A 12,207-nucleotide genomic window follows, 5' to 3' on the forward strand; every position below is an offset into this window, starting at 1 on the left:
ATGATGTTTGGAGGGTATAAATAGGACTCTACCAAGTGACAGAGACAGAGCTTGGCTTGCTGGTACAGCTAGCTGTGCAACACTTGTAGGTCTCCTGTCTTTGCTGATCTTCCCTTCCCTGAGAGAGGCACAGCTGAGAATTTCTCCTGGTATCCCTCCAGGTCCTTCCTGCTGACTCAAGCTGAGGCTGAGGCCTGGCTGTCTCTGCTAGGTCCTGTCACTACTGTTGCTAATCCGACTATATGGAACTGGACTGCTGGTGTATCCGTGAAGTGTTTGGGAGTGGATCGAGCTGCCACTGCTGACCTGTGAACTGAACTGCCGATTTCCAGACAACACAGATGGGAGTTGCTCCAAAGAACCTTTGTAAACAGGTCCACTTCCCCATATCTTTTCTTTCCCACTATCTCTGGTGGGTGGTTAGCTAAAAGGGAGGTTAAAGCATTTAAGAACCATCATTAAAAATAGGTTTTGCAAAAATGAAAATTACAAAGGTATGTTGCATCTTTAACAGTAGGGTTTTGCCATCCAGTTCTTGTAGACATCTAAGGACAATAGCCATAACTTATACAATTTGGAGATCTCTGGGGCCTCCCTGGCCCCAGCTAGGTGTCCCATTCTTGGCACTGAGATTTTTGTTGTATAACCCATGGCTTTTGGGTTCAGCTTTATCCACCCATGTGCCCTAGTTAGCTTTAACTATCAACTTGACACTATCTAGAGTCACCCAATTAATGAGTTTCAGTTGAGGTCGGATACCCAAAATTCTGCCGACCTATGGACTTATCTATGGGGGATTTTCTTGATTGTTAATTGATGTAGGAGAACACAGCTCACTGTGGGCCATACTATCTCTGGGAAGGTGGTCCCGTACTGTATAAGGAAAGTAGCTAAGCATGAACCTATGAGCCAGCTAGCCGGCAATGTTCCCCCCACCCCACCCCAGCCCACCCCACCCCGTTCCTCCTGTGCTACTTAGGCTGTGAAGTTCCTTGGTTAGAGGTAATGCTGTGTGGAATAACAGGCAGACCTACTTCTAAATACTCTATGTTTGTTTGTTTGTTCCTATAAAGCTCTGAGAGCTACAAACTTTCCTCTTAAGACCACTTCATTGTATACCATAGATTTTTTATATATTACTTCTACTTTTCATTGTATGCTTGGATTTACAATTTTTCTTTCTTGATTTCTTCAGTGTTCCGCTCATGGTTCAACAATTCAAGAGTGTGCTATTCAACCTCTATGTGTCTGTGTGCTTATGTAGTTTCTATTGCTATTGATGTCTAGCTTTATTGCACTGTGGTCAAATAAACTGTAAGATGTTATTTCAATCTTCTTGTATTTGTTGAGGATTGCTTTGTCATAATAGATTATCTATTTTGGATAAAGTTCCATGGGCTGTTGAGACAAGTATGTATTATTTGGTGTTTGAGTGGAATGCTCTGTAGATGTCTGCTAGGTCTATTTGTTTTGTGGTATCATCCAATGTTTATTTTTCGTCCAGATGACTTGTCTCTTCATTAGTAGTGAGGTAGTGGAAGTCACCCAATATTACTGTGTTGGGGTTAGTCTGTGACTTAATGTCTAGCAATATTTGTTTTAGGAGACTACGTGCACCTGTGTTTGGTGCCCATACACTTAGAATTATAATCTTAATAGAATGTTTTCCCCTGAATATGAAGAAACCTTCTTTATCTTGTGTGACTAATTTTTGTATGAAATCTATTATACCAACCATTAGAAAATCTATGCCTGCTTGTTTCCTACTTCTATTTGCTTGGAATACCTTTTTCTATCCAAAGTAGTATCTGTCTTTGATGGTCAGGGGTATTTCTTGGAGGCAGCAAAACATATGGACACGTTTTCTAATTTAAATGCTACTCTGTCTTCTTATTGGAGAGTTGAGATCATCAATATGCAAAGTTATTATAGGAAGAAGTGAATTAGTTCATGTTCTTTTGTTAACTTTGTGATATCTCTTTATATGTCTTTTGATTAACTATCCAGATATTGTTTAATTTCCCCTGTAGTCTCTTGAGTGTGCTTATCTTTCTCTTCAAACTGAAATACCCCTTCCAATACCATTTACAAAGCTAGATCTGTACTCATCCGTGGGCAGGATATTTTGGTTTGCTTTGGTTTTCTAATCATGAAAAGTTTTTGTTGTTCTTTAGATTATGATAGATAGTTTTTCCAGATATAATAGTCTGAGTTGGCCTTTGTGACTTTTCAGAACTTGGGATACATCTTTCTAATTCCATCTGGATTTTAAAGTTTCTATCAGATGATCATGTGTTATCGTGATTGGCATACCTTTATATGGGACTTGGCCTTTCTCTCTTACAGCTTAATCTTTCTTTATTCCATGGTGTTAGTTTTCCAGCTATAATATGACACCAGGCATCTTCTTCCTGTTTCTGTCTGTTGTTCCATAGGCTTCTTGTATTCAATTGGCACCTTTGTCTTTAGGTTTGGGAAAATTTCTTCTGTGATTTTATTGAAAATATTTTCATGCCTTGGGCATGTAACTCTTCTCCTATGCTCATAAATTCATATATTTGATCTTTAATGGCATCTCAATTCCTCCATGCTCTGTTCATATTTCCTTCATTTTTTCACTGAATGATCCAACTATGCTTCCTTTCCTTCAAGCTGTGATATTCTTTTCTCCACATGATCCATTCGGAAACTGTCTACCTTTGAAGGTGAACTTTTATTTTTGCGTCCTGATATTTTTTTTTTTTTCATTTTCAGCATCATTTTAGTTTGGCTTTTCTTTCTCAATTTTGTCTTTTTTTTTTTATTAAATTCTATTTCCACTTCTTGAATTATCTGTCTTATTTCATTGAACTGTTTTGTTGTTGTTGTTTTGTTTTGTTCTTTTGAGTTCTTCATTCTCTGAGTTGTTTGAACATATTCATAATCCTTCTTTCAAATTCTTCACATAGAAGTTCTACATTGTTCTCACCGGGAGCCATTTCTGTGAAACTGGTCATTTTTGGAGGCGATATTATCTTTTTTTATGGTTTGTTGTGGGTGGTTTTATGCACTGGGACTTGCACATTTGGAGCTAGGTGAATTTTACTCTGTTCTTTTTCTTTATATTTTTGCTCAAGTCACCTTTCTTCTTTGGGTGGAAGCATTTCAATGTTCAGAAGAGGAAGATGAAGAAGAAGATGATGAATAAGTTGGTTCTAGTGCAGTTTTTCTTGTCTGTAAATCATTTAAATCCCCCCGCCCCCCGTACACAACTCACTCCTTTTAAAGAAAAAAAATGGAAATGTTAGGCTGTATAAGACTTGTTTTTAAACTACACCATGTCTTTTTTTTTTTTTTTTTTTTTTTTTGTATAGATAACACACTACCAAATGTGTCTTTAGATAGCCCTGTCCTGGTGGTATTTTCAATAGCCACTAACCTTACCTGGTATAGTCTGGTTGTTGTAAATTGGCATGGAAATTTAAAGCAGGTTCTTGTTGGTTCACAGCAAAAGTTATTTATATATGGGGACAGTAGTTTGTTTTTTGCTTTTTTTTTTCCTTTTGGTTTTATTTTTGTGGGTGTTTTTTTTTCCATCTTCAGTTGTCTCTGATGCAGCTTATATGAAGATAATTGTTGTTTTGTTAACTGAATACCACTCTGTAATTGAAAAAAAATTGCGGCTGTTTTGTTGACATTCTGAATGCTTCTAAGTAAATACAATTTTTTAATTAAATAAAAATAAAAAGTCCATACTGAAAGGAGGGTGAAACTGGGGTGAAAAACAGCTGCTTTTAGTAAAGAGTTACAGAGATAGTTCTTAAGAAATGGCCTCAGCACAGCAAGAGACAAGCTTGTCCTTAGATGCAAGGTGACCAGACAGACATGTCTGAGGAGGATAATGGTGTCCGAAGGGGTCAAGGGCAGTGGAAAATTACAAGAACAATTGCCAGTAAGAAACAAAAGCAAAGCCAGGGTAATAGAAAAACGGAGGTGTGGGGTGCAGTCTATGTGCTATGGTGATCTGTCTCACATGCCTCGGCAGTAAAGTCAGAGAAGAATGGAGGGTATCCCAAATCGAATGGCTTAGAATCTAGCCACAGGAGGCAGATTGGGTAAAAGCAATGTCAAGTCTCAGGGAGGAATCCCTTTTAAATAAACTCTGATGGATTCCAATGAAATGAGAGAGTGACTTAGGATAAGAAGACAGAGAAGAATCTAGAAAATAGAGGGTCAGTGAAGGCTGGATTAATATGAATGAGAGGTCAGCATAGGTCAGAAAGACGTTTCCAGACTAAGGTCATAGCAATGAAGAGTTCTGAGAGCTGAGCAGGCTAGCAATCACCTGCAGCCCAGTTAGTTCCTAGGTACCGGTATCTGGATGAGAGTGAGCGGTCTTTGGCTTGAGGCACGAGTACCTTTCAATTCTACTCTCCTCTTACAAAAAGGGAGAATAACAAGACTCGGAGAACTATTACCCACGTTAAAAACACAGCCGACTGGCAGAGAAGACAGCTCTATCAGTGCAGAGCTTGCCTTCCAGGCACAAGGTCTTGGTTCGGGCTGTACTTCAGATGACGCAGCTCCTCTCCGTGAGCTGTCCACCCTTCTCCCCCTCAGCCATGACGAACATTTTCCTTGGTAAGCCAGCCTTGGCCTCAGCAGAACTGTGACATTAGTGTGGCTTGGCTGTGCTTCTGCCAGCTAAGCCTGAATCTGCTTGCCTTTCCGTAAGACACGCCGGCTGGCACGGCTGGCACGGTGCTTCACCACAGCACCGCGGTGGCTTCATGGGCCCTGTCAGCGTTTCTTCCCCTTGCCTCCATGATCTCCGTTATTTGAAGTTGGGAACAGAAGTCTGTGGTCGAGTCAACACCAGCAGAGATGTGGAAAGTAGGAACAGCTCTGGGCTTCTGGGACCCCTCACAACACCATTCAGAACTCCGGAAAGTCTTCAGGGAGAGGACTCACTCAGGGATAAATTAGTTTAGCAGAGCTGATAGGGTGGGATGAGACCTAATTACTCTCTCTCCCCGATCTTGCAGCCCGCTTGGCAGTGGAGAGAAAGTCAAGTTTGCTGGGCCGTGTCATCGGGACTTCCTTTGGCACCTACGTAGTACTGTCACAGACACTGGAACTGCAACGAGCGATTGCATTAGCTCTCAGCAACGTGTTTATTTGTGACTGGCCTACTTAGAAAGACAACTGGGATGGAAAAAGGAATATTTTAAGGTAAAAAGAAACACAAGATGTTGGAAGGTAAGCAATAGCGGCCCACACTCCAGGCCCGAGCGGATGGGCCAGCCCAATCTGCGGCGTCACAGGATGGAACTCATTCTGGCTCTGCCCTGTGTTTCTCATTCTCAGTGATGTTTCTAAAAAGCATAGAACCAAAGGGGCATCTGAGGAGGGCTTTGTGTGTCTGAGGGAAGGAGGGGTGGGAGCCCCTTTGGGTGAGGAAGGGTTTGCAGGGGAGAAAGGTAGGGCGGGAGGGTGGAGTGGGGGGTAAGGGGTGGGGGCTAGGGGCTGCGTGTGGGGGACTTGGCCTGTAAGACACAGCGGAATGAGTCACTGCTGAGCAGGCGTGGGAAACGGCTGTCGTTTGTACTGGAACAATTCTGAAAATCTGTAGGTATGGAACTGCACATCTGGTTTATTCCCCTTTAAGTTTGCTGTAAAAGACCTTCGAGGTTAATGAGCTCTCCCTAATCCACTTCAAAAGGGTCAAATCCTTCTCTTTTATTTGACCCCATAATGCTACTGGTCATTGTCTAGGGGCCTTGTGGATGAGGAAGCTGTAGCCTGCCTATCCCCCAATTTAACCCCACCCCCACCCCTGATCAACTGCCTTATGTTTCTAGGTCAGTTGTGAGTTCGGCGGTGTGTGTGTCCTAACACTGTACACAGACACTGATATTAAGGGCTGCTTTGACTCTGGAGTCCTTTGAGGAAAAGCCTTAATTGTTCAATGCTATAGCCGATGAGAAAATATTATGTTAACTTTTCCACATCCATGAGTTTGTGTAATGTTTACATCTCTGCAGAGTAGGTGTTATTATTATCATTTTACGGAGGAATAAGTTGATGCTTAGAAGTAAGGCAACCCCTCTGTGTTTGATAAGTAACTGAGAAAGGGTCCTCGCCTCTGTCCTAGGGTAGAGCCCAATGGTATTGTGAAAGAGAATCTCAAGCCTGAGGTCCATGCCCTGGACAACCCTAGTCCACGTGAGCTCATGTGTCTATATAAGGAAGAATCTTGGCTCTATCAGTGTGTGAAAGGCCTGTGGTGCCATGAAGCTAAGAGCTCCACTCTCAACTCTCAGAGCCGGTGGACTGTCAGCTGACTCTGGCATTGGGTCAATATTCAGTTGAACCAGTCAGGGTCCAGATGAACCAGGACTCCTGCCCTGTGTTTCTACCATTTTCTTAGCTTTACCTAATATTGTATTTGCCCTCAGAGCAATGTTCAGGTCCTCGAGGACTTGGCATTCCACACCTCTTCTGGCTCCAGGAGATGGAGGAGAGTTGACTCAAACCTTCCGCTCAAACACTCCAGCAAACCGGGACTTCTGTGTAACATCAGTGTCCTCTTACCATATGTCCAAAGGGAGTGCATGTCTTTCTCCTCCAGCCAACGAAACTTGGGGGCTCAATTCTGACTGGACCAACTAAGATCATGTGACCAGCATGTCCAGTTACTGCGACTGAGAGATACCATACGCGGATTGGCCACAGCATCTGTTCCTTACCCATGTCTGGCTTATTCAGAGTCTTAAAGTGGGTACAACTATGCTTAGTAACTTCGGCCATTCATAACCCACCATGGAGGTCTTGAGGTAAGAGTCAGTTTTATCAGTATAACTATTTTCTAATGCTTAGGGGGCGAGGTGAAAAGAATGAACTATTCAGGTATTTAGTATTCCCTGGGTATCTCATAGGAAATCTTAGACCAAACAATCTCACGGAAATGAGATGAAGGTAAATTCAGCTTCAAGTAGGAAGCTTTTGGCTTCATTTTTCCCATCTGAGGAGTGCAGCATGCTCACCTTTTCTGCAGCCCTAGTCAGAATGTATCTGTGAGGCACAATGCCCGAACCAAGTAGGAGAGCTTTCCTATTGATACCATTGTAACTAGAATACCTGTTTCTGAGTAATCCTGCCATAGCATTCATTACACTGCCCTGACATACTTCCCATTATTTTATTTAAGAGTGTGGAGTCTCTGACTCCAGGGGTGGGAGGGGTAGATGAAGGACATTTGAAAACGAGAGTGTGAAGGAAGACAGAAGTCTTTAATGAGAACTGCACAGAGTGATGGCTGCATGTGTCTGAAAATATAATTAGCCCCCCTTTTGTTTGCTTGATAGAGTTTTTTGATAGATAGGATCTTGACAGCTCTGTTATGAAATGTTAAAATGTAATTTAGTTAAAAAAAACCTTAATTATCTTAAATTATAGTCTGAAGACTAGCTCAGGGCTTTGATCCTTTCGTGTGTGGGACATAGCAGGGGCTGCAGGAGAGCCCCTCCAGATGCTCTGATTGCATAAAGGAAAACGAAAAACCTAGTTCACTGGTGCCCTGTCCACAGCTAGGGGGTGTGCAGATAGAGAGATACCAGCAGGATTTACCTCCTGTCCACTCAGAACCGATGGGCATTGTGGGTATTTCCATTCATCAGGGAATAAAACTCAGGCTCCTAAGTGCAGCGTTTGGGCTCTTGAAGAGCTAGCAGCAACAACCTACATCTCAGGCAGACGGTGGTGCAGAGCAGGCAGTGCAGGCTGCAGGGCTGGGTCACAAACCTAAGCCTTCCCAGACATCTTGCTGAGGAACTAGGCTTGCTATTGAAGGTCCCCAGGCCTTGTTCAGTTTATCACAAAAACTGAGCAGACATCGGACTGTTTCAGTGTGTTCAAAGCACACCATTACTTCTCAGTTCTCTCCGGTCCCCACCAATTCTGCCTTCTGTCCTCCCTTCATACCTGGTTCTTTTCTATCCTGCAAGTCTCCTTCCCTCCCTCCTACTCTCTCTCTTTCTCCCTCCCTCTCTCTCTCTCTTTCTCCCTCCTTCCCTCTCCCTCCCTCTTGATAGCAAATGTTCCTTAGACACAGGCTGCATGACTACCCTCCCCTCTTCACGCCCTAGCACCAGGAGAGTGAGTGTAACTTGGCCGAGTGCCCAGTATACCTTCATGATAAAAAACAAGAGTTCACCAACACCCACCATCCATTTGGCTTTAGCAGCTATCAATAAAGCAACCAGAATATCAATAATGAACCAGAAATAGAGGGGTTTGGGGAGGGGAGTCAGAGTGTTCGGGTTTGCCCTGGAGTCAGACGCTCTGCGTTTGAAGCCTGGTTGAATGGTGACCTCAGGCAAGTAGCCACTCTGTAACTCCGTTTCCTCATTAAAATGTGAGTGGCAGTAGGACTTTCTTCAAAGGCTTATTGTGAGGAACAGCATACAATCACATATATAAAATTACTTAGGAGGGAACATAGAGTCCTAATTAATTCTTATAATGACCCCTGATGGAGTTTCTATCATTTTCTCAGCTATAGATAAGAGGAAACCGAAGCCTGAGCAGGAAGAGAGCTGTCCCAACGATGTCTAGAAAGTGACACAGTCAGATTCGCAGCACACTGGTCTCATCCAGAACTATGCTTCACCACTGGCCCGGCTGCCTGCTGTTCCCCTGTGCTTGGACCCCAGGACTGAGTGGGACCAGCAAGTCTATGACACCCACAAGGCTGACGCTCTGTATGGATGCTCTTCTCCTCTGACTTCTTACTGAACAGGGATCAAGTTTAATGCAGTTTTGGATGTAAATGCTTGCAGCTATCATTTCAAAGGGAGACTCCTGATTTAAAAAAAAAAAGGCTTTGTCAAGTTCCGGGGGTACAGGAAGATGACTCTCTTAAGGCTTGGGGGAGTTGAAAGAGAATTTCACACTTGCTAATCGGCCTGATGCACAGGTCCTTCCTTAGGGCCTGTGAGGGTCCAGTGTGCCCCCCCCCCCATACGAAAATGGGTGTGCACGCTTCCCTCTCCTTCACCCATCAGTGTGTTTATGCTCAGTCTTCCTGCTCTTCGCTGTGCCTGGCTCGGGCTCCCGCACACCTGCAGGGAGCAGGAGGCATTACTTTTCCCCGCCCCCACAGGATTCCTGTGAACCCCAGGGTGGAAGCGAGGTCCTGAGGTCCTCAGGGGAAGAAGAGCAGATAGTAAATTGTATTTTTCTTCACGGTACCTTGCACTTTCACGTGGTTGTCTCAGAGGAAACACAAGCAGATCTCTGTGGGATAGCTCTCCTGCCAGAAAGCTCTCAGGAGCACCCAGCCCTCCGTTAGAGGCGTCTCAGGAGAGGGTACGTCTCCTATTTTATTGAAACACTTCCCGAGGTAGAGTCTGATTATGTATAGATGATCATTTGTACAAGGTCCTGTCACTTTGGGGCCTGGCTGTTTCATATTTTCTTTGAGGAAAATGTATTTTAAACATCTCCCCCCAACTTGGTTAATAGTTGCTCTCCATATAAAGTCTGTGTGAGTGAGCAAGATGGGCGTGCAAATGGCTGCAGAAATGGGTGTGGGAAACCATTTGGCCTCTGGTCTCAGTATGCTCATGCTAGGACACACAGACACTTAACCTGCTTGTCAGAGAGATGCCTGGCTGTCCTCGGCCCTGCCTGTTCCCTTCCTTATCCACACGTGGCACAGCAAATGGAAGGGCTTGCTGAGACATCAACCCGGGGAAGCCAGAATCCCTGTAAAGCTTGCTACCCCCGAAGCCTTTAGAAGAATCAGACATTGGAGGACTTGAAAAACCAAACAAGGAAAGCTGAGCTAAAGAAAGGCTGGAACAAGACGCAACAAGCCTCCTACAAATTATTCATAATTCCATTCTGATTCATAGCAGGAGTCAAAATAGCCTGCAAGCCCAAGGCTGCAGCTGGTGGGGAGAAGCTTGGCTGTGTTTGTTCAGTTCCTCCAATGAGGGCAGGCCAAGTGGAGGCCTGGGGAAGGGAGATCCCTGTAGATAAAAACGAGTCTTCAAGGCCAAATGGTCTTTTGGCTGAAGGTTCCAGATATTTGGTAACCAGATTTGGACTCTAACCAGGGAAGAGGTGGAGGAGAATCTAAGCCACTGTGGCTAGATAGACCTCCCTGGGGGTGGGGAATGCCCCTTCTCTGCCTTCATCCTACCCTTTGCAGATTATATCTGGCAAATGAGGTCCCTGTGGCCCGCCATTTTTGTCAGGTCACACCCCAGACCCGTGAATCAGCCAGCCAATTCACTATTCAAGAAAAGACCCCTGACTCTCTGTATCAAATGTTTAACTCCCCTGCTGAAGGAAGTCTCGCAGAAAACTCCCTTTGGGGGCTTTGGGTTTTTCTACCAAGAGAAGAGGCTGTAATGGTCCTGATAGGTAAACAAATTTTGGTGCATGCAGAGGTGCAATGGTTTGGAACACGGACGAGTAAGGGTTTGCTGGGCACCTTTGCCATGGAAGAGGAGCTCAGTCCTATTGGCTGTGCCTGCAGGCCTGTGACATCACGGGTGAGAAGCACACAGGGCATATGGCACGTGTTTAGCCTCAGAGGACTTTCACCCTGAAGCTCAGCATCTCCTGTGAAGTGACATGTGGCTTGGGGGCTAAGTTGCTTGATGTAAAAGCTAAATGTTAGTTAAAAACACAACCTGAAGTGCCCATGGGGGAGATGGGTCATAAGACGGATAGTGAAGAACGGACGGACAGGGTTAAGGTCTTCAAAAAAGAAAGGTGTTCCCAGCAAGAGGAGTGTGCTCTCAAGAATCATAGAGGTACTGATTTTCTGGAGAGAAGGGATGTCCTGGAAGGTATGAAATAAATGGGCTGAACCATGAAGGGCCCCAGAAATCTATGAAGAACAATTTAGAAAACAAGGGAGAGCTGTTTGCTTTTTTTTTTTTTTTAGTAGCAGGGACTGTGTTCTTCCATGGCTTCTCAGGAGGAGAAAAGATATTGTTTCATGGGAATCCAAAGCTGAGTACCACTCACATCCTAGAAACAGCTGGAGAGACCCAGCTTAGAGTTTGCATTTGAGATGGATGGCTGGGGGCTGATGGGAAGTAGAAGGGAGGTGGTGCTCTGGCTGAGAGGGCCTGGGCAGGGGAAAGGGGCACTCAGTCAGTCAGTCCCAATATGACTGGAGCCAGATATGGAGTTAACTCAAGGTCATGGGCTGGGGAATCTCACAGAGAGGGCCTGGATTCATGAACTGGGCCGGAGGCTGAAGTAGTCATAGAAGCTAGCAAGTAGGGAAAGATTTGATGCTGTGGAATTAGTCAGTTATCCATGGTAAAAATGAGACTGGTAAGATATGCTCTGGAAAAATCGCAACAAGTCAGTGATGGGTCACAGAGCCTTAAAGGCTGGCACTAAAGCTTCATTCAGTTGTGGGATGAGGTCAAGACCAACTGTGATTTGTTGGTGGGGTCATTCCACAGTCTGCATAGAGATGCCATAGGGTTGTAGCTATGTACTGTTGGCATCTAGGAAGCCATGGTGCTCATTTCTGGTGATGTTCATCAGTTAGAAACCACTGAGACAAATCCATGCCATAAGATAAGAATCTTCACATGACATGGAGAGAAACTACAATCATAGCTCAGAGATAGATGAGCAACTGTTTGTCGGGCTGGCTCGGATTGTGTGATGTCGTTTATCCACTGTGCTAACTCTAACTTGGGCTCTACAAGAACGGATGGACTGATGAATTAGTGAAGTGCACTGTGGATTTGGGAAGGCCAAGTGAACGGTGGCCTCAGCCCCATTGTTTAGCATGTCTTATTTGGCTTCAGTCTCCTGACCTCATAGATAGAAAGTGTGCTCCGTGTGGCCACAGAACTCAGGGAGTGCTCTGAGGCTGGAGCTGAGCACGCTTGATGCCCAGGCCAGCAGTCTTCCTCTGGATCGTAGCTTCCCCACCCCACCCCCACCCCACCCACCCCACCCCCACCCCATCCCCTGCACCACAAAGCCGGCACACTGACCTCACTTTCCCAGTCCCGCCCTTGGCCTCTCTTAGGTTTTGCATTAGGAATTTGGCCACAGAACTCATTTGCACAATGACTAAATTTGTTTCACATGTGGGATATGATTCACTTGGGGATGGATTCTAGGAAGAGGAATGGCAAATTGGTTCAGAATCCCCCAAGTGCTGGAAAATGTAATTAACTAGGC

The 12,207-nt window shown here is 44.7% G+C and overlaps 1 long non-coding RNA gene across 5 annotated transcripts; it reads left to right on the forward strand.

Annotated features, from left to right (window-relative positions):
* Positions 1–308: 308 nt before the first annotated feature.
* On the forward strand, positions 309–9,230 carry Gm32219. Of its 5 annotated transcripts, none has more exons than XR_872795.2 (4): positions 309–374; positions 5,025–5,238; positions 6,438–6,815; positions 8,537–9,230. It is a non-coding gene; the product is annotated as a predicted gene, 32219 (long non-coding RNA). The 5 variants fall into 5 exon arrangements; XR_872796.1 differs by lacking the exon at positions 309–374 and adding an exon at positions 4,348–4,872 and having other exon boundaries at positions 6,611–6,815; XR_381647.2 differs by lacking the exon at positions 309–374 and adding an exon at positions 4,349–4,872.
* Positions 9,231–12,207: the final 2,977 nt, after the last annotated feature.

Source organism: Mus musculus, chromosome 12 (assembly GCF_000001635.26).
Source record: "Mus musculus strain C57BL/6J chromosome 12, GRCm38.p6 C57BL/6J".
Lineage (NCBI taxonomy): Eukaryota > Metazoa > Chordata > Mammalia > Rodentia > Muridae > Mus > Mus musculus.